This window comes from Leguminivora glycinivorella, chromosome 8 (assembly GCF_023078275.1).
Source record: "Leguminivora glycinivorella isolate SPB_JAAS2020 chromosome 8, LegGlyc_1.1, whole genome shotgun sequence".
NCBI classification, from domain to species: Eukaryota; Metazoa; Arthropoda; class Insecta; order Lepidoptera; family Tortricidae; genus Leguminivora; species Leguminivora glycinivorella.
The window spans coordinates 21,327,218-21,353,508 of NC_062978.1; the positions used below are offsets into that span (position 1 = coordinate 21,327,218).

Sequence of the window (26,291 nt, forward strand, 5' to 3'; positions counted from 1 at the left end):
CCTGCTGCAACGCACACAGTTTGTATTTTCTTTTTCTTTTCTCTTTTTTGTTATTGTTTTTTTTTTTACTGTCTCAATTGTATTTTACTGTTCTGTCTCTTTTTTATGTTGCGCCTAATTTGTGTGTTTTAAATTGTGTATTGTATTGTGTGTGTTTGCAGTCTGCCAAATAAATGACTTATCTATCTATCTATCTATCTAGTATTTATATATTTAAATTGAAGGGGGGGGGGGCTCCTTTACATTTTAGCATTTTTTAACCCCCGACGCAAAAACGACGGGGTGTTATTAAGTTTGACGTGTCTCTCTGTCTGTCTGTCTGTCCGTCTGTATGTCTGTCTGTCTGTCTGTCTGTCTGTTTGTCTGTCTGTGTGTGTGTCTGTCTGTGGCATTGTAGCCCCCGAACGGATGAACCGATTTAGATTTAGTTTTTTTTGTCTGAAAGCTGTTTTAATCGGGAGTGTTCTTAGCCATGTTTCATGAAAATCGGTCTTCTATGTCGTGGTCGGGGGTTTTTTCAAAATTTTAATTTTGTGGTTAGGTTATTTCTCTTGTAGCGTCTTCACTTATTGTTTTAAATGTCAATAACAAATGTCGTTACCGGGCTTCGAACCCAGGACCGCGGCTTAGCAGGCAGGGTCACTACCGACTGAGCCAGACCGGTCGGCAAATGCGAAAAGTACGAGCCAAAGAACGCGTCTTTTTGAAATACTCCATGAAAATATCTAGTAAGTTTCGGTAAGCATGTTAAATTTTGAATAGACAAGCACCGTCTACCGCGTCACTACATTACAATGAAGCTAGACAAAAATAACATACGAGGAGTTTCTTTCCACAATAACCTAACCACAAAACTAAAATTTTGAAAAGCCCCCGATCGCGACATAGTGGACCTATTTTCATGAAACATGGCTAAGAACACTCCCGACTAACTCAGCTTTCAGACAAAAAAAACTAAATCAAAATCGGTTCATCCGTTCGGGAGCTACGATGCCACAGACAGACACACACACAGACAGACAGACAGACAGACAGACACGTCAAACATAACACCCCTTCGTTTTTGCGTCGGGGGTTAATAACCCGTGCTGACAATGATACATAAGCTATTTTGAATAGACACTTTGAGCCTCAGAAGTAGCGTGACCAAATTAAGAACAGTGCAAATTATTCATTGACAGTAGTAAACATGAGTCACAAAAAAACAACTTTGACAACTAATCCCAAGATTTGGCGAAGGCACTAGGTTTACGCAAGCGACTGCCATCTGACCTTCCAACCCGAAGGGTAACTAGACCTTAATGGAATTCGGTTTCCTTCACCGAAAAGCGACTGGCAAATATCAAATGACATTGGTGCGAGCCGGGGTTCGAACCCGATAAATATATCCGTATAAATAAGATACAAGTTTATATTGTTCACAATAACTAAGACGACCGGTCTGGCTCAGCCGGTAGTGACCCTGCCTGCTAAGCCGCGGTCCTGGATTCGAATCCCGGTGAGTCATGGATGTTCTCTACGTATATAAGTATGTATAATTTATCTATTTAAGCGTGTATATCGTCGCTTAGTACCCATAGTACAATCTTTGCTTAGTTTGGGGCTAACGCCGTGGATTGCGTGGGCGACGGTCGCGCGATGGTCGCGCGACGGCGATGCGACGCATACGAAATCAAACCTTATCGATATGGACGTATGAGACGCGACGGCGACGGTCGCGCGACGCCCACGCAAGACACGGCATAAGTTGATCCTGTGTAAGGTGTCGCCAATATTTATTTATTTATTTATATTTAAAAGGTGACTTTTGATTTTCAAACTTTGTTAAAAAAGTTGCATTTTATCCTCAGTTCTCAAATGCGAATTTTGGCTTAAGTATTTCCTTATAACATTAATTTTCTGTCGATTTGTTTTGATAAGTAAAAGTAAGCTCATATAACCCGGCAACCTTCAAATCAAGAGTGAACAGGCATCTTCTGGGCGAGCTCACTCCATCGTAGGCCACGTCTTTGCCTTTGGCTAGTCTGTGGCCAAGAGTAAGCCCGAAAGAGTGCAAGAGGATTTTGAGAATATTACCAGATGAGCTCATGACAATGGAATTATTCTAAACATAAGTAAAACTAAATGTATGATTTTACACTCTCCATACAATAAGTTAGCAAAAACTATATTACCTGCCGATATTAATGTTATAGGACACACATATGAATGTTTATATATAAATAAATGTAACTGCACTTACATGTAATAAAATAGGAGTAGTTAACGAATTCAGATATTTAGGACTTCTGATAGATAAGCACTTTAACTGGAAAGTACATATCAATCAAGTATGCAATAAATTAAATTCAATACTGAGTCAGTTTTACCACTTAAGTCGAATAGTAAGTAGACGCACACTATACGTGATATATTATGCACTCGCTGATGCTGTAATAAGCTATGGCTTGAGTTGTTATGGGATCACCTTTAAATCATACCTAGACCGAATAAAGCAACTGCAGATAAGAATAATTAAATACTTGGTGGATAAAACCACGAAATATGAGCACAGACACAATTAATATGATCTACCTTTCTCAACTTGTGGTATCCTTCCTGTGCAAAGTAAGGCCATATACTTAAATGTTTTACATAGTTACTGTAGTGAAGAATTTAAAGTCAAAAGAATAAGTAAACGTAACTCTAGATCAGCTAATAAAATTAAATTATTGCAACCTCCAGCTAAGAATTACTACGGAAAAGAACAAAAAAATATATAATTCCAAAGATTTATAATGAGTACCCTTTATTGCTTGAAGAAAAGAAGCTAAAGATAGGTAGTTTAAAATCTCAACTCAAAAAACTGCTATTAGATAAGCATAAGACTTTAAACACATAAAATGCAAATCAGAGCCCCAAAAGAAAAACATTAATTAATTAGTTAATATTATAAAAGCACATAACTTACAAAATTTTTGAGATTACTTTAACAAAACTCCTAAAATTATGTCATGTAAAATTGTGTACAGAAATTGACCCTATTTTGATTGCTATAGGTACTAAAACCATTAAAATGCTAAGGCTCAATAGTAGGTATGCACGTTATCTTGCAGGATAATACCTAATTTAACAGGTCGACCGTTGCGTATTGTATCTACCGGCATAATTACTTGTGTGGCGTCGAAATAGGGTTCATTATTGGAAACAGATGTACTGTCTGTAGGTAGTGTATATCTAATAGGTGGATTGTTATTTAGATATTAGAATATTAGATAAGATGGAGCGCATCGCCAACAAACTGTTTTACAGTTTGGCGAAACTTTAATGATATGCTTGTGTACATTGTCTTTTTTGTTAAATAAAAAAAAATTAAAAAAATATATATATATAAAAAAAAGCATTTTCCAAGTCTTGGTTATTTGCTAAAAATATTGCGTTTTACTTGTGGTCAAAGTTTGCATGCTTAACCACCCTTGAAGTTCCAAGTCCCAACAACTTTTTCGCTACGTAAAACAAATAACTATTTATATATTTGTACGAGATAGTCGCGTAAACATAAACATACGTTTATTATTCGCTTATTTGGCCTGACGTTTTATAACCGTTATCGATGGCCGTTAAAGCAATAAGTACAGCATTTTACTGCTTAAGTGTCACCCACATTATCAAGGTCGACACATACTTTATTTTCCCTTTTCCTGGTAATATAAGACCAGTCCCCACCACTCGGGAAAGTCAGTGAACCGCGCATCAATCGAAGCCTTAAGGCCCGGCCTTGCCAAAGTGACAATTGACGTAGCCTGTGCGATCGAAACGCAGTCTGAATCTGTCGCACAACTCCAGATATAAGCGACAGGGAGAGATACGCAACGAAGCGCAAGCGGTTTTGACATTTGCTAAGTACTCTGTAATCATCACGCACGGCCAAGTATCAAGAGCCTTTCCTCTCTCTTTTGATTGGGCGATTTCGATTCTTTTAGGGGAAGGTAGACAGATGACGGAGGCCAGACGTATTGGGCAAGGACTTGCGCTCGCGCAGGTTTCGCAAGCATCTTCCAGTGTTGTGACGGCGGCTATCGAGTGTGCACGTTCGCGAGTGCTGTGACTTACGAGCGTTCGAAAGTGATGTGTATAAACGAAAGGGCTTAACAAAGGTAAATGCACGTTGCATAATTTGTGCTAGTTGCGGTTTGTGTTTTTTGTTACGACACCGCTTTTTGGTGTTGCCAAAAACTAACTTAAATTCGTACTGTGAGTACTTGAGTAGCAACTTTTTTATGTAAGTTTTTTGCATAAGTTAAATCGTTTTGTAAGCAACTGTTCATAATAAAATTATATGTAAATAATTGTTTACAAACATTTTCACTGGTAAAAAACCGGTGTCATTTTGGGGGTACTTACAAGTAATACCTTAGTCGTATAAACAATAAAAAAAGTTCTATACATACCGAAAATAAATTATATACTTACCCATGTAACTTAAAAATGTTTTTTTTTACACAACGTTTAAAGGTGCAAAAAAACACGGGTTATTCTACATTATTATTATTTGTTTTGGGTTTTACTAATCAAAACCAAATTTGGGTTAATTACGCTAATCGGATATAGTTAATCGGCTTCGAGTGTCAATTATAAACATTACTTAACAAATGTTTCATTTAGTAGGTAAGTATGGTTTGGAGTTATCGTAAATTTTTAATATGACGTAAAATAGGGTTCCTCCAAAAGCTAGTGTAATACCAGGGGCGGCTCACTCCGCGATCCTTTCGCCGCGCTACAAGTACATGCCGGCGGCCGCGAATTCGCGGCCCACTCAGTGGCGACGACCTTCGCGCGGCGCAATAGAATTCAATGTCGTCTGCACGCGTGCGGTCCGTTTGTTAATTTAGGTAAGAATTTAGAATGGCGGCTTTTTGTGAACATCAAAGGAGTGAGCCTTCTGTACTTGTACTATTATATATTCTGTGGTAATACAGATGTTTTTCCTCCGTATTTTCAAGGAAACTCAGAAATATGTTGTCTTATTTCAATCAGTATAGTCAACCAATTGGAACCCTAATCCACTCTACAACCATGTCAAAATGACAAGCAGTAAAAGAGATTTCTTAAAATCTGATTTATAACGTCCCTATGACATAGTTCTACAGTGGCCTAGGGTTCCAATTGGTCGACTACAAGAAGTACTAACGTTGACCGAACTACTTAGCACGAAATATACGAATATTACGAATGTTTCCGAAAAAAATACGATGGAAAATGTTTATGCACTATATTTTGCACAAATTTCTAAAGGGTTAGCAATACGCATATCGAGGGTTTACTGGTGAAACCCGATAAGTTGAGCAAACTGGTTTTTGAAATTCGAATTCGATTCGATGAAGATTCGATTTCAAGGACAAATTATTTCGATTTTCGGCTTTAACCAGTAAACCCTCGATATAACCTTTTGGAGTTGCGAGCGTGACTGCCTACCATCGGGCAAGTATGTTTGTTTATTATCGTGTGATATAAAAAACAGGTCCGGGTTTACCAATTGGATGCTTGGTAAATCCCTCGAATAAAATAGTAGTTCATTATATGTCTTTGATATAAAAATTACTAAAAATATCTATCATAACATAACATACAAGTACGTTTTGTATGTTTCAAAGTGTAAGCGTATACTGAATGCGAATCATTAATTTATTAGGATTATTTGATGATTCATCATTCTCTTGCCCTTATCCCAGTCACTTGGGGTCGGCGCAGCATGTCTTTCTCTTCCATACATCTCTGTCACTCGTCATTATTTGATGATTAAAACGTTACTAATTGGCGTGCCTAGGTAAACTTATGCAAATTATATGCGAACTTGTTTTATTTGTTGACAATCCGGTTTTGACACTTATAAATCCATACTAATATTATAAATGGGAAAGTGTGTGTGTCTGTTTGTTTGTCCGTCTTTCACGGCAAAAAGGAGCGACAAATTGACTTGATTTTTTAAGTGGAGATAGTTGAAGGGATGGAGAGTGACATACTGTTTGTCTATTTCCTCACGCGAGCGAAGCCGCGGACAAAAGCTAGTAGCACAGAACTAAATCAAGATAGAAGGAAAAAGTGTATCTACTTCGCGTGCGGAAAAGTTAAATAGCGAGCAACATTGTTCGCCGCGCAAGTCAGTCTGCTCCCGACCGCTGCCCGCGAGTGACATACAGTGAAAAATACAAAATGGGTCGGTATTCGATAATTAACTGTTCAAACACTACCAATAAAAACAAGGGTGTTAAACAAAGTGTTTCCTATCATCGGTAAGTACCATTTGTCCTAAAATATTTTTTATAAAATAAAAGACACGATTTTCCTATTTTTATCATCAAAACATTAGCTGACGTACGGCCGTCAAACTAGTTTTCCATTGCGGCTTTAATTTGACGAGTCCGACTTGGCGTGCGTTTAAAACAAGCGATATAAAAATAGGCTATTCAAACTGTCGAGACAAAGCGAAGGTAGATTTGTTATTTTGTCCGTCGAACTCACGTCGAACTTAAGAATAGTGGTGCGCCACGGAACTATATCGTCATGTATGCTGCGATTTCCTTATTCGATTTAAATCGATTTTGCGAAGCAGTGGAAATTATAATTATGTTTTTATATTGTTATGAAACTATACATATAAAGTACGAGTGAAAAGTAAATTTAACTTTAAAATGGGTTACAGTTACGGTATTAACGTTGAATTTGTGGTCGGCAGAAAAACAAATACATACAAACATAATACGCTCTATATTTATTATGAATAAAAATAACTCTAAAAATGTGTTAATGGTTAATTATATTTATATATTACTAAAAGTTGTAACAAATAACATGAGGATAATGAAGTGAGTACATGGTCGATTTTCTTAAAAATATTACGAAATATTAACTAAGTATTACCTACCTACTAAAATCTTTGTTCCTGGCCTTAGGCAAATTATATACCTACTAGTGAATTGTTTGTCATCACACGAATACAGGTATATACTTACTTCATTTCACAACGAAGATGAACATCCGATATTTTTAACTTCGGCGGGCATCCCGCACGCAACATCTACAATCGATCGAATGGGTTACGCGGCGACAACGTTCCCATCACTAAAGTACACTCGTGACGTCATAGGCTCGACACAAAACGTTACACGCTCGGTTTCGCTGTTAATCGCCGAGCATTTTCCTTCTATCTTGATTTAGTTCTGTGGCTAGTAGTTTATAAACGGTTGCCGATTTTGCGAATGGGCATTTTCGTGAGAACAATCACCAACATTTTTTTCTAAGGTATATACTATTATTAAGAGCTTTCAAACAAGATATATATGTTTCATGAGTATACACCCATGGGAGGCTGCCCATACAAAAGTGACCATTCTCCTTTTATATTTTTCCTACTCAGAATCAAGCCCTTTCGAACTAGAACAAAAACCAAGAGACAAAAAAATGTTCCCAAAATTTTTTATCACCTACTTTGCATACGTTCCACTTTGTAACCGCTGTACAAAGTATTTGAAAAATAGTAACGAAGTGGAAAAATTAAATTTGGTCGCTTTTTTTACCTAGTAGGATCGAAAGGGCTCGTGATTCTGAGTAGGAAAAACATTAAATTTACCTATTTTAGGAAAAAAAGTTATTAAATCTTTTTTCGCGAAAATGCCCGAATACATGGTATAATTCTATGAATAAGTTTTTAATTAGCTTGACAAAAGTAAGACATAAATATATTATGTATTTTATGATATGTTAAAGGATGTGTGCCTGTTTTCGTGATGTATTGTGTTACTTAGACCGACATAATATGTATATTTGTATAATGTGTATGATAACCTAACATAAAATATCTAAATAATTGAACTGATGCTTTCAGAGCGACCAAGACAAGATACTCATAAATTTATCTGTTATTCACAAATTCACAAATGTGTATCTTCTATTGAATAATAAGATGCTAAGTTGATGTTGACAGCATCGCCGATTTTTTGTACATGTACAAAAAATCGGTCTCCCGATAGTCGCTATCTTTAGAATATTCATATTCATATTCTTTATTTGTATTAATCATACATTGTCATGGTTTCATACATTCATAGTACTTAGGTATTAACATGCGAATATTATTATTAATATGCGAACAATGTAAACAAACCTTGTATTAAAAAAAAATTCTCACTGTCCCAAACCATTAAAAAAATAAAATAGTGCTACAATATAAATAACATAAGGTACAAATTCAACTAATCGAACGTTTTACACTATTGAGTTCCATATATGTATCCATTTAACACGCGTGCCATATATAATTAGATAATGCAATACATTAAAAAACTATTACTTGAAATTGACCCCCGGTTAAAATTGTCCCCCTGCACCTTAAATTGTATAAATTCTTCGTAATTTCTATTTATTTATTTATTTATTTATCGTATGGCATTTATACGTCTTACTGGATTTCAATTACATAATGGTTTTCTTAAGTATTAAATCTTAAACTAGAGATTGATGAATGTGCTCTTCAGATACTCAATTGCCGTTTCGCTGAGGTTTATGAGGTCTTCAATTCGTCCTTCGAATTTGGTGAGGGGACATTCCAGGACTATGTGTTCGACCGTTTTAATTTTACCTTTAATTTCTATTGACAGCAATTTATTCCTTGTTACTGAAAAACCTCTGAATCCTCTAAGTATCTTCTACCACTTACCGTTCTTTGAACTGACGATGACGTCAGATTAAAGCCAAGATGACGTACATTAAGATTTTCCTCCCAAAGGCAGTTTCAAACAGATGTTGGGAACCCCCCGTATCAATGTTCACATTCACTTAAGGACATACAATGTTAAAAGTCAGGTACCGGCGCCTGAGATGGTTCGAAGATTTCTTGTCAAGTGATCGGGTCGGTGTCCTGCCGTTTCGCCAAAAAACGTTTCGTCAAATTTCATTTCCCAATAATCATATCGCAATAGTTTCATTTCCCAAAGTATTGTTTGGCAAAGGTATGTTTCGCAATGATTTTGTTTGGTCAAATTATCATTTGGCACAATTTTACTTAGTCAAATTTTATTTAGACAAAACTTTATTTCGCAAACGTTTTTAATGGCAAAACAAATATCCCAAAAACATGTTTGGTCAAAATTTCACATCGCAAATTTCGAAAATATTTAGGCATTTGCATTTTCATTTCTACGGGATTAATTTAATTTACCGAAGATTTTTTTGCCTTTAACTAAAAATTGTCAAATGATAATTTCAGTTTTATTCCTAAGGCTTCAGTTGGACACGAAAAGTTTGCTCAACTTTATTTTTGTCAAATTAATATTACTGGACAAAATTATTTTGTCAACTATTTTTTTGTCAAAAAATGTTTCTACAAATTACACCATGCAAAACCACGTTTGACAATAAATATTACAATTGACATAAATGTAATGTAATAATTTTATTAGTATTGTAACAGAAAACTCGTGTGTGACAGGGTCAGTTTAGGTGCGACGACGAGCGAAGCGAGGAGGAGCGTGTTAGGTTGACAGTAAGCAAACCGGAAATGGCTTTTTAAAGTAATTAAAAATTAATAGAATATAATGGTCTTGAAAACATAAGGTTTCTTATTAATAGAATGAATGGACATGTAAGTGAAAATGTCATCCTTGACATTTGCAGCAGGAGGAAAAAAAGTACCTACGACATACACATTATTTCACACAAATCTTGGACACAAAGTATAAAATCAACAAACAAATTTCTAGTGCGCCATTTAATTACAATAATTTGGGAAATGGAAATTTTGCCAAACAATACCTTTGACTAAATAATATTTGGTAAAATGAAATTTGACCAAGTAAATATTTTGGGAAACAAATACTTGCCAAAAAAAGTTTTGCTAAATGTCAATTTGCGATAAGTTGTTTTGCTAAACGTTTATTTGGGAAATGATAATTTGGGAATAATAGTTTGGGATGTGAAACTTTGGGAAACGTTTTTTGGCGAATCGTCAGTAAACCGATCGGGTCGCCAACGGTAAATAACACACTGAAAACTTTAGCTGTACAGTTTATACACACCACAAACACAGTATATTCACAAAAAAAGTTCAAAATAAACCATCTGTCGATTGACTTGACAGAACCCTGAAAAAATCTATCCATGGAAACAAAAGACGCGCGCTGGCAGCGGCCTATTTCGGCCAGGCTGCCAGCGCGCGCGCAGCACGGAGGTTGATAGTTACGTGTCGCCTACAGCCCTACACTATTGTTTTTTTTTATAGGTACTTCTCATTTTGAAAAACTTGCAGTTTAGTACCAACAAATATCGAAACAATTTAAGATCAATAATTTATTGACAGTTACCAGAATATGAAGTTTTGAAAGTCGGAAACTTAAGAGCCGGACCATCTTATTAGGCGCCAATACCATAGTACTCTTTATTATACTGTGCTAATACCTTACTTAGTGGTCCCACTTTAGTTTCGCTTAGCATGCGATACGTACGAGGCTTGTATATAATTAACTTTATGTTTTTTTTTTTACTTACTATCCTTATGGTAATCGGCAAAGTGGGAAATTTTGCTTGGCAATCGAAACGAATATACTTATGTAGATATTTTACTGGTGCGGCATTGATGCCACCGCTGTATCTGTCAATTTCCATAATAAAGGTTCGGCCACACATAGGGCGTTTTGATAGCGTAGCGACAGCGGAGCGGACTGCGAGCGCATGCGCCGCCGCTCTGACACATAACACAGCGCGCATTGTGAGCAGACTTGTATGAATATGGATTAAATGTTAACCATTTAGCTGATTGTTTTATTCCAAAATGTTGTTTTGATTTCTTATGTGTCATTCAATACTTATAAGAAGTTTACAGTTGCAAAATATAGGCTTTGAAGTTACCGTGTGCAGAATGCGCGCGGATCGGCGGCGCGGCAATCCGCTTGGAAAACGCTCTCAATCTGCTCCGTCCGGCGCACCGCCATCATTGCGCTCCGCTAACGCTGCGCTTTCAAAACGCGCATGTGTGGCCGAACTTTGATTGTATTGTAGGTACTAATGAAAATCACGATCACTATTTATTTTATTTTAACTAGGACGCTATTAAGTATGCATTTAGTTTTTACATTACACATTATTAAGCTTTTCTTGATTTTTTTTTATAGTGTGTCTAATATAAAATAATTATGTATAAGTACATAAGCTACCCTTAAGCCACATCATCAAACAAATGAAGACGGTCGAAAAGGTCTTGAATAAGGGTCATAGGGGGTAGTTGCACAAAGATCTCCATGGTGATAAGTGTATTCATAACTCCCGCAAACAAAAGATAAGTTAAGAAAAATAGGACATAAAAAGTTAAAGATAACGGCCTTAATAATCTTTATTTATTTATAATTTGGTTTTCCTCATCCTCAATCTCCCGCAGATGTTTTTTTCGTTTTTTTTCCGCTTTTTTTCTTATTTGCCACACCAGACCAGGGTCATTGACACCACGACCCGAAATTTTGATACCTGCAATACGTACTTGTTTTCAATTATCGAGATATTTTCCATACATGGAACATAAATATAGATATACTAATATAGAATAATATAGAAATAACAAGTTTGGTCCCGAGCTGCCCTTTAAAAGTAAGTTACCTACCTATTTAATTTATCAGAAACTAGCGACGCGCTCCGGCTTCCGATGGGGACTAAAGCATAAAAACCGGCCAAGAACGTGTCGGACCACGCTCAGTGTAGGGTTCCGTAGTTTTCCGTATTTTTCTCAAAAATTACTGAACCTATCAAGTTCAAAACAATTTTCCTAGAAAGTCCTTATAAAGTTCTACTTTTGTGATTTATTTCATATTTTTTAAACATATGGTTCAAAAGTTAGAGGGGGGGACGCACTTTTTTTCCTTTAGGAGCGATTATTTCCGAAAATATTAATATTATCAAAAAACGATCTTAGTAAATCCTTATTCATTTTTAAATACCTATCCAACAATATATCACACGTTGGGGTTGGGACGAAAAAAAATATCAGTCCCCACTTTACATGTAGGGGGGGGTACCCTAATAAAACATATTTTTCCATTTTTTATTTTTGTACTTTATTGGCGTGATTGATATACATATTGGTACCAAATTTCAGCTTTCTAGTGCTATCGGTTACTGAGATTATCCGCGGACGGACGGACGGACGGACGGACGGACAGACAGACATGGCGAAACTATAAGGGTTCCTAGTTGACTACGGAACCCTAAAAATGGGTACCTACCTATAGTAAGTTTTCCTTAGAATTATGCCACTTTGTAGACCTATGATTTCTGTCTATTTTCATCATACGTAAGTACATAAAAGAAGGTCAAGTATAACCTGTGGCACTTATCAACATATAGGTTAGGTACGTAGAAATACATATATACAGAGTGGGGCCTGTAACAAAGGCGAAGAATTGAACTCTAGGCTATTCTCTTTATACTGATCAACATTTTTTCGGCGACTTTTAAAAATAACTTTTATTTTGATTTTTATCACCCTTGAAAGTTTTTTCTAAGAGGTAATGTATTGCGAATTCTGTTAAGTCTAAAGTGTGACAGACAACGTCAATGACAACAATAATGGCGTACATTGAAGCTAATATTTATTTTGTATGAAAAATTAAAAATTTAAAGACTTCATAATTTTTAAAAGTCACTGAACAAATGTTGATCAGTATAAGGAGAACAGCCTACAGTTCAATTCTTCGCCTTTGTTACAGGCCCCACTCTGTATGTACTACGAGTAGTACGGCTATGATAAATATAACGTCTAGAAAGCTAGGTTTACAGGCCAAATCGAACGTTACACCGACATTTAAAATGACACATAACTGATGATGTCACACAAACTGGTTGCTCATGGACATGCGCGTATTATGCTTCCAATTTTATAACTAATCCACGTGGATAGGACACTCTCTGTCACTCTCACACTGATATACTCGCCAAAACGTGACGGATACTTTATCATAGATAAGTGATACAATTGGAAGCATAATACGCCGGATGGACCCGCGTCAGAAACAACGCTTTTGATTAAAGAATAGAACATTTTGAAACTGGAAAATATATAATTTTCTCAAACATGCAATGAAATATTGTCTTTACGTTCCTTAAAATAGGCTGGGAAGTATCGCTTTTTGGGCGCAACAACTCGAGAGGACTGTAAAGGGATTTCATATTATTTTTTAGGCCTAGGCCTGCAAAGTAACTTTTTTTTTATAAAATATTATCCTTTAGAGCATTTTTTTTATTTCATATATGTTTGAGAAAAGCATTCCTCGGCGTGAAAACGGATTCCCGGCCTCGTATCCCTATCCGGCCCTATATACCCACTTGGCCGGAAATCCTCATTTTCCCGGCCTCTGATGTAATGTACTATTATTCATTTTAAATCGCAAAATACAATTTGAAACTAGTTCATATAACGATATTACGCACGCTATACAGCCATAAAATCTCTGGAAATCCCTTAAATCAACTATTTTACCAAATAAAAACATAGAATTACCATCTTACTTTAATGACCCCACCATCATAAATAAACACTTTTTGGCTTTACCGGATAATCCTGTATTACCCATATCTGTATTGACACATTTTGAGTACCATAGGTATTGTGACTCAATTTTTGAATTAGAGTCTATCACCTCAGAAAATATGTTAAAGATTATTAAGAGTTTAAAGTCAAATGCGGAGGGGTCAGATGGGATAACTCTAAATATGCTACTTATGACACTGCCACATACTACTGATTTAATAACAAAAATAATTAATACCTCCATAATGACTTCCACATTTCCCAGTGCCTGGAAGATGGCCGTCGTGCAGCCGCTGCCTAAAACGGCTAACCCATCAGAACCTAGAGACCTTAGACCAATTAGCATATTACCCTGTATTTCCAAAATATTGGAAAAGGCTGTGTGTTTTCAGCTCACAAAGTATCTTGAGAGCAACAATATTCTACCGGATGTGCAGTCGGGTTTCAGAAAGGGTCGAAGTACAACCACAGCTTTACTGAATGTCACTGATGATATATTGTGCTCTCAAGATAAGGGAATGTGTACTCTGTTAGTCCTACTTGACTTTTCCAGGGCTTTCGACTGTTTGAATATAGACCTACTACTGTCAAAGTTAAGTTTTTATGGTTTTGGGAACAAAACTGTAAGATGGTTTGAAAGTTACCTTAGTAAGCGCAACCAATTCGTGAAAATTAACTGTAACGGCTCCACCTTAACCTCTGACCCAATTAGCTTAACCAGGGGCGTTCCCCAGGGCTCGATCCTCGGGCCAATTTTATTTATCTTGTACTCCGCTGACATCGGATCTTGCATCAATCATTGTAAGTACCACATTTATGCAGATGATGTTCAGGTTTATATCTCATGTAAGCCATCAGATATTGATGATGCCATTTTCAAACTTAATACTGATCTCAGTAACATAGCCTCTTGGGCATCAGATAACTGCCTGCTGCTAAATCCAAACAAGACGAAGTATCTAGTCTTTGGAAGCAAATACCAGTTGGCTCATATCACACCTTCCATAACAGTCACACTGCTGGGAGAGCCCATAGAACAAGTTTATGAAACCAGGAATTTGGGCCTTATAATGGATAATAGTCTTCGCTTTGAGAAACATATCGCTGATGTAGTCAGGAATTGCTTTTATAAACTCAGAGTTCTATATAAGATTAGACCATTCATTAATGAAACACTGCGTATTAGGTTAGTAGAGTCACTTGTATTGTCGAAATTAAATTACATGGATGTTGTATTTGGACCACGTCTCCTTTATAAAACCAAGCGACTTATACAGCGTGTCCAAAACGCTTGTGCCCGTTTTTGTTTTTCTATACCACTGCGGGCCCATGTGTCACCTTTCCTTAATCAGCACTACATGCTGAAAATGCACCACCGCCGTAAGCTTCACCTTGCCTCTTTACTCTTTGGAGTGATAAAGTATCAGTCTCCCATATATCTATACGAGAAGCTGTCCATACGCAGGCCACGAGGGGGCCGGCGGTCTGAGACTCGACTTCTTACTCCTAGGCACGCATCGGCAGCCTTCCGGGGCAGTTATTCCTATTCAGCGAGCCGTTGCTGGAATAATATACCTCCTCCGATCAGGAACCTGCAAAGCATTCATAGTTTCAAGTTAACTTTAAAAAAATCCATGCTTGAACACCAAATGAACGAGGAATGCCTAAGACTCGAGACGAGCTTCATTTAAAACTCCACACGCTGCGTTACTTACCATAGTTTTTGTCCCAGTTAGCAAACGCCCTTTCACATAAAATTATTCAAGTGTAGTCCCAATAAATGTTGTCTTTGTTAATATTTTTCGACTTTTCTGCCATAAAAGATTGCTATGCGTGAACTGCGGCCATATTTGTTATTTTTGCTTCTTCAGCTGACAGCTATACGTCATTGGTGTGTTGCCACAGATGCTGTTAGCTGTTGACGTTAAATTATGGTCGCGTTCACACTTAAAAATGTTTGTCATTGTTTTGTTCCCTTTATTTTAATGTATAATTTATAAACTCTGGAAATATTGTCTTATTTTAAATTGTGTACTTTTTTGCAACTTTTTATCCTGTTTGTGATGTGTGTGTGCTTTCCGTGTTTTCACTCGCAATGGCCCCGACGGAAGATCAGCGTTGGCCCTCCCAGGCTAACACCATGCTGAGTCGGGACCATTTCGTGGCAATTATTATGTATGTACCTATATTTTTGTATTGTGTAAATAATTTCTGTTTTCACTTGTCACGAATAAATGATTTCTATTCTATTCTATTCTATTCTAAAAGGGCAATTTTGACCAACAGTATTAATATATTATTACATTACGATGTACAAGTTTAAAAAAGAGAAAATTTCGAAACGAGTGGTGATAAATTAAAACACGATCGAAGACAGTGTTTTAAATCGACACGAGTTGAAAATCCCTTTTTGCACGAGTATTATAATATATGTAGGTACGCCATTGAAGTTTCGATATTAACACATGAAAGTATTATAATTTACACATTATCGCAAGAAAAAGTATCATTTACCTATAAATGTTATATTTAGCAATAGCCTGATAATGTCGTCCTGTCAGATTCATAATTAATCGTCTCGCTAAAACCAGATTTCACTCGAAATAAGGTGCTTAATTTTACTCAGTTAAATGAATTGCAAAAGTAAATGATCTAGAAAAATAACAAATGACATCTGAACATTCTGTCTTTGCAAGTCGAGTCAAACTTGCACCCATGGATACTGGAAATTCCTAGACGACGGACATGTGACTTGAAATAAAATGTCATAAAGCAGAGAAAAAGCGATGCCACTGTTCTAATTGAAGATCGTGTTGAGAATTTAAGGTGCTTTATGAGAGTGCAGGCAGGCAATTATGGTCGCGTGATAAATGATAAAACATCTGGCCATCCCTATTACCTATATACAAACCGATGAAATGTGATACCGTCACATTCCAATTTCTCGTATGGCTTAAACAGCATCTTATTGCGCAGGAAGGCATTTTTACATTCTATTTGTGTGCAGGCAGAAATAACCTCCTCACGCCACACGCATGGACGACTGACTGAAGCAACATAAGTCCATGGACTTACGTTCGTAGCGCAAAATTTTTGTTCGCAGCGTCCTCTCTAGTACATTATACCTCAATGGATACCGCAGAGTATATAGATGCTGCTTAATACCCTCGGTCTATATTTTTTCTATGTCTGTGCTTGCACCTAAAACTGAAATAAATGGCGGTGCGTCGTTAAACAGATGATTCTGCCTCAGAATCTCGACCCTCATCTGTAAGAATAACAATAAATCTCTTTGCGAGCATGAGAGAATCTTTGTCCTTTAAGACGCTGACAACACCCAATGACCTTGACGCTAGCGTACACTTTCTATTCGTATAGGAGTAAGTGAGAGCGCGATGCCACTAAAAGATGGCGGCTAGGTACGAAAAGTGCGGAAAAATATTAAAATAAAATAGAAAGATGCATTCTTTGTGCAATATGTTTCATTAGTGTCTTATATATGTGTATATTTGTTATTGTAATTTTAATTAAAGACAACTAAGTGAATAAATGAACGCCATAGAACAGTTTAATGACGAATTCGAGACCAATCTTTGCAATTTTTTCTATCGATTTCATTAAATCGTGTATCGAGTACGGCTATGTTCATTTAAATATAATGAATAATAACATATAATTTACTTGCCTTACTAAATAGTTTATCTTAACTGCGCAAGTAACATCAATTTGGCGCAATTGGGTGTTATCAGCCCCTTAAGAGGTGTGATATAGTCAGCAATGTCACCATGAAAAATACAGTTTCATTCGTCAAATCTATTACAGGTATCCTTCCGTTTGTAATTTGAGTCAAAGGGAAGTTTTTCATTTTGTGTTGTAGGGTACAACACTGGAGATTCCAAATCTCTCTATAATTTTAGCTATTTAAAATAACGTAAGTATATATTTTAATTTAGTTTTAATTTTTTAAAGTACTTTAGTTTTAATTTTTATATATATCTTATACTTTTAAACGAGCAATTCTTGTATATTTATTTATTTATTTATTTATTTATATATATATTTATTTACACTGACGATCTCGGAAACCGCTCTAACGATTTCGCAGAAATTTGTTATGTGGGGGTTTTTGGGGGTGAAAAATCGGTCTAACTTATCCTTAGGTCCCGGAAAACGCGAATTTTCGAGTTTTCATGCGTTTTTCTTCGCGCGCCATCTCGTGTGCAGTAGTTGTACTGTTAAGACAGAATTCTTTCGGTCGATGTAAGTACTATTTATTGCAAACACTAGATGGCGACACAGGTCAAGGCTAAAACGAATAGAAAATACACTATTTGAGTTTTTGTGGCGAAATGCGCGCCATCTCGTGTGGAGTAGTTGTGTTGTTAAGGCTGAGAATTCTTTCGCTCGATGTAGGTACTATTCATTTTTGAACTAGATGGCGACACATGTCAAGGATACGAAACAGAACCGAGCGAAGCTCGGTTGCCCAGATATTATTTTTGTTTAAGATTGCACATACTAGTAACTTTTTATTTATTCAATTGATGGATTAAAAAAAACATTAACAAATTATTTGTGCATTTTCGGGTAGTTACAAAATCTGGCGTTTAACCAACTATGTACATACAAAAACCAAGTGGATCACTGAGCAGTGAGCAACCTGGAAAAGATTTGCCTTCGTATTGTTACGGAAACGTACGAACGTGTCATGCTATTACAGTCAGTCACAGTACAAGATGTACTGACATTGATGGAACTAGCATGACAAATACGAACGTTTCGCACGAAACCCTTTTCGCACTACATCTGTACAGTCAACCAATTGGAACCTAGGCCACTCTAGAACCATGTCAGAATGACAAGCAGTAAGAGATTTCTTACTATCTGATTCATACCGTCACTATGACATAGTTCTACCGTGGACTAGGGTTCCAATTGGTTGACTGTACATACCTCATAAATTACACTAAACTGGCATAAGAAGCCTTTTGAACGTAGATTTTGTTTACCTACATTTATTTAAATACCTAAAGACAAAGCAGAGCTCAAATCAGGAAGTTAATACCTTTACCTTGAAACTAGACCATACTCATAGTGTTGTGTCAGCAGTAGTGTTATTGTCCCGGATTTGTAAGTTCACATTTGTTTCGAAGTATGTTGCGATGTGGCTAAGACGTATCGTTTGCCAAATCTAACGATTAATTTCGAATTGGTTGAATCGATTAGGCCCTATGTACAAGGAGGCGCTTAAACAAATATACTATTTCTGATTTATCGCATATAGGCGGATAGTGGGGCCGGATTTTTGCCCTATAAGTTTTGACAATTCTAAAGTTAGAAAAGTGATGTTTATATGAAATGAGGTATATTTATAGGCATATTTGTAAAATATGGTAAATAGTGTTTATAAGCGGTTCAGACAGTGTAATGAGGAGGCACACTCAAAGGTTATGACAGATGGCGCCACCTTATTAGTCCATTGCACGGATAGAGAATTTCATACGTGAGAGCTTGAAGAAGATTTTTTTTTCTCTCTCTCTCTCTTTTTCATATGAATAACAGTGACATGCAGGCACTTGCACAAGCGCCGCCTCGCGGGATAAAATGTCAGTGTGCCTCCTCATTAATGAGCGATCGATTCTAACCCTGAATGAGTCCCACGATAAACTTAAAAGGCTTCTGTTATGGGTAGGTACTCGAACAACGATATATCTTATCTTATACATTTAAACGAGAAATTTTTGTATATTTATATATATATATATAAACCGACGATCTCGGAAACCGCTCTAACGATTTAGCTGAAATTTGTTATGTGGAGGTTTTCGGGGGTGAAAAATCGATCTAGCCTAGACTTAGATCCCGGAAAACGCAAATTTTCGAGATTTCATGAGTTTTTCGTTAGCAAACGTAAAATATGGTCGTTAATTTCGCCGCGCGCGCATCGGTTCCGCTTAGCTCAATCGTACGGGGTTGGTCTACTGTTCGCAGACAAATCGCAGGTGTCAGGGTTTCGAATCCCGGCCAGAAATTAAGTTTTTGTTTTTTGTTTTTTTTTTTTGTATTTATAAAAGTTTTTTTTTTATCTTAAGACGTGATATAATAAAATAGAACCTAGCGAAGCTCGGTCGCCTAGATATTACCTATAATGTAGGTACAAATACTTGTACTTATACATAGAAAACATAATGATATGCAAACATGACTCAGGAACAAGTATCTGTGCTTATCACACAAATAAAACGCCCTTACACAGTACAAAGGAACCCATCACTCTTTTTCATTGCCACGCGTTAACATCAATGGACAATCTTCGCTTAAGTAACGACCCGGATGATTATAACTAAATTTAAAAACAGCTGTTATGCTAATGGGGATTAACCATAAGGTTTCAAGGCTATTCATAAAACCGGTTACCCAAGTTGTTTACAATATAAGACAAATCCGTATTTGCACGAGCGCTTTTCTATGGCATCAGTTATACACAAATACAGTGTTGTATAACTAGTGGTGGGCAAACTTGATTAATTTGTTGTCTGCCCCACTTTTTTGTAACATGGGTATTTTTTACGCGATTCATACTCAGGGTCGCGAGGTCTTTCCATCCTGATAGGAGAGAAAAAAAATCCAAGATTTCCATAAATTATTCAAACCTTCCATTCCGTTACCGGCATACATAATGTATGAAATAATGGTAACGGAATGGAAAAAAACCTTGGGACACTTTTTTTCTCCTATTAGGATTGAAAAAGCTCGCGATTCTGAGTAGAAACCACATAATCCAAATCAAAAAAAAAGTGAAAAATATGATATTTGCCACTGCGAAACAGCGCCATCTAGTTTTATCCCTAAAAGGCCCATACATTTCAGGGGTATTATACTTTTTTTTGTATGAGATTTGTCAGTCCCGGTAAATATCGTTCTTGCTAAAAACGAATAAACAGAGAACTATTTACGTTACAATTTGACATAATATCTTAACTGAAATTGACGACCGGTCTGGCGTAGTTGGTAGTGACCCTTCCTGCTAAGCCGCGGTCCCGGGTTCGAATCCCGGTAAAGGCATTTATTTGTGTGATGAGCACAGATATTTGTACCTGGGTCATGAATGTTTTCTGTGTAACATATAAGTATGTATTTATCTATATAAGTATGTATTGTATATCGTCGCTTAGCACCCATAGTACAAGCTTTACTAAGTTTGGGGTTAGGTTGATCTGTGTAAGGTGTCTCCCGATATTGATAAAAAAAAAAGAAATAGCTAATACAGCATTCGTGACACAGGTTCTGGATCAAACCAAATCAAACAGTCCCTTTGAATAGCTCCCACGGTACGTAAAGTAATATGACCCTGTGTGATGACGGAATCATTATCATAAGGAGGAAAACGCCAGTTTACCTTGTAAACGCAGTCGGATTGTCAGGTTACATCTGATGCTCTAAGATCCGGTAGAAGAAACATTATAATATTACAACGCTATTCTCAAGTACTGTGATATAAAAGGCAGTAGTGTAAATGAGGCCAAATATACAACTTTTAAACTACTCCAGTCACTGAGTTACATAGAGACAGAAGCAATTTTGTATAGTAACTTAACAACTTACCTTTCAATCTGAGTGTAATAGCCTTAATATTTTTGTGTATTTTTGTGTTAACTTAGATAGTTTGCATGTACCTAACGAAACTCAGATACAAAATTGTAATTGGTTCCCCGCGATACTGGTGTAACCTATTTAGTACAGTGAAAACTGGATAAGTGGAACCTGGGTAAGTGGAAAACCTCTTTAAGTGGTCCCAAGTTCTCGGTCCCAGTCCCTTAGCAACGAATTACCTCTATAAGTGGAATTTTGGGACCTCTATAAGCGGAATCCATTTTTTCGTAAATTTCTTATTTTTACCTCTGCAACTGGAAGCAGTCGTCTCCGAAACCTCTATGAGTGGAAAAGCTTGGCGTTATAAAATTTGTATTTTTAATAAATCACCACAAGGAGAGTAGTTTGTTTCGTTAACATTATTTTTCATTAAAGTACAATCGATATATTGATTTATTTAACCATACTGGTTTCTCTTGCATTTAATAAATAAATATTAATTAGGAGTGATTTCGTTTAAGTTACTTCATAACAAAGGAAAGAGTTTTGTTTTTGTATAACAGTATTGTGGATTATTTACAGTATTGCTTTTTCAAGGCAGGATTACATACCTATTCTTTTGTTAATTTATATCTACATGCATATTAAATAAAAGATACATATTTATTTGACCATATACGTGACCTCTATAAGCGACATTACTAGCATCGTCAACCTCTATTAGCGAGAGCCTCTGTAAGTGAGAAAACGCTTCATTTGAACCTGGTTAAGTGGAAAACTGGACAAATGGAAAACCCGGATAAGCGAAACTAAACAGCCGGTCCCTTGCGATTCCACTTATACAGTTTCCACTGTAAAACCTTTAGAAAATAAACTATTCTATTCTATTTATATATTACTAGCTTTTGCCCGCGACTTCCCTCGCGTTAAATTCGAAAATAGTGGAATGCTCCATATAAACTTCCACCCCCCATTTGAGGGAAGAGGGCAGTTAGAAAGAGACAAAAAGTAGCCTATGTCACTCTCCATCCCTTGCATCACCAGTTAAAAAATCACGTCAATTCGTCGCTCCGTTTTGCCGTGATAGACGGACAAACAGACACACACACTTTCCCATTTATAATACGTATGTCTAGTATGGATAACCTAATCCTAAGTGTTAACGGCAAATAATGTACAATAAATAATTTATAGTACCTACTGCCCTAGACCAAATGTTCAAACGGTACCTAATAAAAAACCGGCCAAGAGCGTGTCGGGCCACGCTCAGTGTAGGGTTCCGTAGTTTCCCGTATTTTTTTTTCAAAAACTGTTTAACGTATCAAGATCAAAATAATTTTCCTAGAAAGTCTTTATAAAGTTCGACTTTTGTGATTTTTTGTCATATTTTTAAAACATATGGTTCAAAAGTTAGAGGGGGGGACACTTTTTTTACTTTAGGAGCGATTATTTCTAAAAATATTAATTTTATCAAAAAACGGTTTCAGTAAACCCGTATTCATTTTTAAATACCTATCCAACAATATACACCACACGTTGGGGTTGTATTAAAAAAAATCTATCCCCACTTTACATGTAGGGGGGTGCCCTAACAAAACATTTTTTTCCACTTTTTATTTTACCACTTTGTTGACGTGATTGATATACATATTGGTACCAAATTTCAGCTTTCTAGTGCTAACGGTCACTGAGATTATCCGCGGATGGACGGACGGACGGATAGACTTGCCAAAACTATAAGGGTTCCTAGTAGACTACGGAACCCTAAAAACATTTAAGAGGGACTCCTTTCAATTCCATTCAAATGAAAAACTCAAGATTTATTGCTCATTAATATAATATTTATATGAAAAAATATGATGGATTATTTTCACGGCAGATACACAACCAACTAAGATGTGGATCTATCCATTTCAAATAAGTACGTAGCCTCCGCCACACATAAAGCGTTTTGATAGCGTAGCGTCAGCGGAGCGCAATGATAGCGGTGCGCCGGAGGAACGCCGGCGTTCCGCTCGCAATCCGCCCGCATTCCGCTCGCAATTCGCGCTCGTAATCCGCGCTCGTTAATTCCCGTCGGCGTCCGCTGGGCGCTACGCCAGCGTTCGTCCGGCGCACCGCTATGATTGCGCTCCGCTAACGCTCCGCCTACGCTCTCAAAACGCGCATGTGTGGCTGAGCTTTAAGAGCGTTCTTTAGGTAAAATGTCGGCCGGATTTCCGGATACAAAAAAATATGAGACGACAACGAAATATAAAATAGGACATCCACGCGTTTTCTTGATTGAAAGAGGATTTTATTATATCCACAATATCCCATATTAGATAGCATTTTTTGTATTAAAGTGCATTAGGGTAATTCCAAATGACAGAAATGCTCGGAAAATTCCGAAAGGGCTTAATACGATGGAAATAATGGTGATTTTTAAGCGACTTTCGTAATTAGACGACTTTCGGAATTACCCTAATGCACCTTATACGAAATCAGTTTATAATACAAAAAAAAATTCCAATCAAATTTGAATCAATGGCACTGGAAAACAGGGCTGATATTCTTTTGTTTGAGAATCTAACGAACCAACACAAAAGCAACTCAATTCCATTTAACGTAGATTCAAATCTCACCGTAGGTATTTTGTCCTAGTATTAGGACATTGAACCCCAGGAGGATAAAAAAGCGAAATTCATAGTCAAGCCTCTTTTATTTATTGTTTACTCATGTTGTTATTGCACGAGGCGTTCATGACATTTCGGCCAAGGTCAATAATTAACACAATACAATTACACAGTATTTTAACCGAGTTTCTTTTATTTTTTTTTCTGACTGGAAGCATCGAGCAAATATCATGCATCTTAAAATATAGTTTAAAAGCTAGGAAGTTACATTTTTAAAAGAAGGTAATGACTACTGAGCTCCCTTTTAGTACACATAAAAACTTATGTCACCTTTTACAATGATATATCAGATTCATATAAATTCTGGAGCATTTACATTAAGGTTTGAATCATGTGAATACTGATTTTTTATTGCGAGCATCATTCAGCGTGAACTTAATGTTGTTTAGCTTATGTTTATCTCAAAACTGGCTGTGAAAACTGATACGAGTTCCATGCTACAACATTATTTTATGGCTATTTATTCAATTATTCCAATAAGTATACCTACACCGTATATAATACAGATCTACGTCCACTTTATTTTTTATTTTATTAAGAGTAAGTATTGCAATACAATGAATAAATGAGTCGAAGAAAACACACACACGTGTAACATTTTGCTACAAGCAGGAATACAATTCAAAATAGGAAAACCTAATTAAATTCCTTAGTTTACATTCGAGATTGTGATTTCTGTTTGAATGTGCTATATTCAAGCAGAAATCACAACACTGTAACTGAATTGTGACAGTGTTGTGACATCTGCTTGTACTAGAATAAATTATGAACGTGTCGTGTCTTCTTAGGAGGAAAGTGGATAGTCGATTCTCCATTAACCCTTTATAAATAAATAAATAAATATTATAGGACATTCTTATACAAATTGACTTAGTCCCACGGTAAGCTCAAGAAGGCTTATGTTTCAGGTTCAGACAACGATATACTCGTATATATATATATATATATATATATATATATATATATATATATATATATATATATATATATATATATGGAGTTAATGTAAAATAGCCTTGGAATGTCCTGAGCCCTAAACTAGGTTAACCTGTCATATAGGGATCAGGGAGAAATATATATATATGTATATATCGTCGCCGTAGAGCGAAAAGTCACCAAATCGTTCATTGGTCATTTTGAGTTATGAGAGTTTAAAGAAAAAAATAATTAAAATAATTTTTACTGAAATTATCTTCAGATGAAATTGTGGTTTTATATCTGTTTATTAATTGGAAACTGCTATTCTTTGGGATCAAAATGGATTTATATTATTCACACTAACGATTTAGGAGCTAAAGGCGATAATTAATTTTTGCCCTTAAATATTACACCTTAATTATGACTTAGTGATTTTTTGAACGAAGTTAATGATTATTTGCACACATTTTAGTGTGTTTAGACTTAACTAAGTAGAGTTAGTTGAATTATGACTGCTGTGATAGAGTGAAAATACGTGTTAGTTAAAAACTAGGGCAAAACTTGGCTTATTGGTGATACGTAGTTATTCGGTGATATCTGGTTATTATCTCGATTTGTGGGCACAGTGAAGAGATAAAACCTATAAAATCATTACGAATTAATTCGGAACATCCGACAGCAGTTGATGGTGGTGATTTTATAGGTTTTATCTCCTCACTGGGCTCACAAATCGAGATAATAACCAGATATCACCGAATAACTACGTATCACCAATAAGCCAAGGTTTGCCCTACTTACTATATATATTTTTTTGGATTCTGCTTAATATTTTAGGAACAAATTAAATCACGTCATTTCAAATTTTGCAAACACTTTATTAAAATAAAATAAACATCAAATCAAATTAAAATAGTCTCTAATTATATTAAAATCATCATTAGAAAATCCATAAAAATTAACATGGTCTTGCTAAAATGCTTTCTTTACGCATCACAGTTACTCTTCGTCCTCGTCATCTGTTTCTGTGACATCAGGCTCACACAATCTGTCAATAACTGTCTTTTTGGTCGGCAGACTTTGGTACCATGAATGAAGCTCTCGAGGAATAACTCCCTTAGTGCATAAATTTAAGAGATCGTTTTTTTTCGCCTCAGATATAGGCAATGCCTGTGGATATGCCTTTGGAATGGGATAGTCTTTTTTTATCTTATTGGTCCAGTCCTCGGCGTCGTCATGGTTGTCTGGTTCATCAGGTACACGCCCCTTGCGCCTCTTTGTGCGTCTCAGCGGCTTTGGCGGGCCACCGTAAATCTGTTGGACATTAAATTCAGAGTAGGGGCCCTCATGGCTGTAGCGAAATTTGACTACACGAGGACGCTGCTTCTCAAATCTGAGACACTTAAATTTAAGCCACGCCAATTTGTTGCCATCAGTGTCGTGTGTCGTATTTCTAACGAAAGCTTCATTCAACGCCCTGACATCGAGCATTTCGTCGTGAAGTAACTCTTTTACATTCGTACCTTTATCAAAATGACAACACAACACAACCAATAATG

The 26,291-nt window shown here is 36.3% G+C and overlaps 1 long non-coding RNA gene across 1 annotated transcript; it reads right to left on the reverse strand.

The window, feature by feature from the left end:
- Window positions 1-14,731: 14,731 nt before the first annotated feature.
- On the reverse strand, window positions 14,732-15,599 carry LOC125228541. The gene is made up of 2 exons (XR_007177302.1): window positions 15,265-15,599; window positions 14,732-15,141 (listed from the first exon to the last, which is right to left on the reverse strand). It is a non-coding gene; the product is annotated as an uncharacterized LOC125228541 (long non-coding RNA).
- Between the last annotated feature and the right edge of the window lie 10,692 nt (window positions 15,600-26,291).